The following is a 2,376-nucleotide window of genomic DNA, read 5'->3' as shown; positions in this document are numbered from 1 at the left end:
TCCAGCCAAGAGCCCTTCAAAAAGTCCAGCAAAGTCACCTCAAAGAAGTCCTTCCAAATCAATATGATTGCTGTTTACAATATAAATACATTAATGTAGCTATACTACTAATCTATAATTGATTGGGTACAACATTCTGGGTTATTTTTGGTGAAAATAGAATATAGGGCCTTGGTTCAGGAACCAATCTCCCATTTATAACATTGTTTCCTATGGGAAAATCAGTTCCGAGTTGCAACGTTTCGACTTAAGAGGCTGTTTTCAGGAACCAATCGTGTCGTAGGTCTGAGGACTGCCTGTACACTAAAGAAGCAGTAAATGGCCAATACATTTATCTTGTAGCTCGTTTCTTTAAAAGATAAGGATTCCATCCATACAGTCACTTTTTAGTTAACTAAATATTGAAACTATTAAATTAATGTAAGTATTGAAAATGTAGCTGTTTTAGAACTGGACTGGTTTGGCTTTATTTGGGGAGGGGTGCACATCACTGCAGTTGATGTTTAGTACCATGCTGTATTGCCCCCTCTGCCCCCATAACATTGAGGAGACAGTTGTGATCTAATGCTGGAAGCCCTTACTCTTGCAAGTAACCCCATTTTAAATAACAAAACTACTTGCGTGATAATGAACATTTGTGTAAGGATTTAAAAAACTAAGTCCAAGACTTATATCTTTTGAAACCCATTATCCAGGTTTTGTAAGTGTACTAGAGGCAATTATAAATATTTATAATGTAGTATTTCATAGACTAAAAGTGTATTCATAATTTAACAGTGCAAATATTAATGTACATATTGTATAGTTAAGATTTAAAAGCTGATTATTTTTATATCCCTGAATTCCAAGGAAGTTGTTACAGTACAAAACTAGATTTTATTAGGGGTTTACCAGCAGCATTATGGATGAAAAAAATTGCGTGTCTTTTAGTCAGGGTTTTAAGTTTAGAAACACCCAAAATGACATTATTTAGTGAGCCAAAGCATAATTTTCTCTTAAATATTAAAAGCTCTGTATGCATGGTGGGGCTGTGTAAATACTCTCTAACTATGGCCCTCTTAATCTTACAAGTGTTATTTATGGGTCAAGCAAAATGTAAACTGTATAAATGTAAAAACCACACAAACCTGGAATATATCAGTACAAACATCTAATGTCTGTGTGTGTGTTTCTATGGCTTTTGTTGTTGGCCTGCATTAGAGAACAGTTCACAGTGGCTTGTTTTGCATGTGTGACAGAAAACATTAAAAAGTTACAACATTTCATCAGTTGATTAAGTGTCAAACACTATACAGGAAATGTCAATTGTTACCCTTCAGCTCATGGGTATGGCAAGAACAATTTTGATTTAGTTGTAATAAATGGTCTACCTCTTCCAAAGCTCCATGCCTTAACCACAGGTGGAAGCTGTCTGTGTGCATACTGACATCTGCCAGTAAAAACATTTAACAGTAAAAACATTTAACACTTTTGATTAAAGTGCTAATGACTGGAGCATTTGACAGCCTGACCAAACATCATTAAACAAGAGAACAGAACAGGGGCTCCCTGAACAAGCAGCCTAACAAAGTGGCATGTTGGCAGCAAGAACCAATATCAAAGCTTTTCTGAAAATGTGGAAGAATATGAAAGTTCTTTGTAGCAGGGAACCTGGTGCTAGTCAGGAGATGCTAGGTGAGTGAACTACTCAAGACCCAGGGGTTTTTCAGTGATGAGCAAGACTTGCACAAGTTGCAGTCTTCATGTCACAGCAGTGATTGCCTAGGAGTAGAGATGTCCTGTTCGAATACTATTGAAACAGACCCTAAAGCAGCAGCCAAGAGCATGGTTGTAACTTCTGCTGCACCAGTCATTTTAATCCTCTAAAGTAGTAGTTCTCTAAACTTTTCAGAAAAATGACAGCGCTTAGCTTTGATTCATTTTTTGACAATAGAAAAATAATTGAGTTCTCAAAGTGAGAAAGACCACAAGAGGTCAGAATATTTTTGACACTAAATTCCTATTTGAAATCACTGGATTTATCTTGTGAGGCACATGTACACAGTTGTGCACACAGAGCAATGCTAATAGCGTTGGCATCCCATGGCATCCTTGAAAGGATCTAATGATACTATAGTTTGGGAATCACTACTCTAAAATGACTGATTACACTCCTCCAACTTCTCCTCTCCCCAAAAACTACCTTTAGGCTTTGATACCCAAAGAATATGCTGTAGATGCTAAGCAAAGTGGTACGTTCCATTCTAAACGAGAGAAATGAGGTACCCACTTGCCTTGATTCAAGACCCTGAGACGTGCTAAACTCATTCCCGATAAATATTTCTCTTGGCTAACGAAGCATGTTAAAACTGGGTCAAAGCATGGTCTAAGACAGTT

The sequence above is a fragment of the Alligator sinensis genome, unplaced genomic scaffold, assembly GCF_000455745.1.
Source record: "Alligator sinensis unplaced genomic scaffold, ASM45574v1 scaffold147_1, whole genome shotgun sequence".
Classification (NCBI taxonomy): Eukaryota; Metazoa; Chordata; order Crocodylia; family Alligatoridae; genus Alligator; species Alligator sinensis.
The sequence above is the reverse complement of the archived record's forward strand: the minus strand, read 5'-3'. Positions refer to the sequence as shown.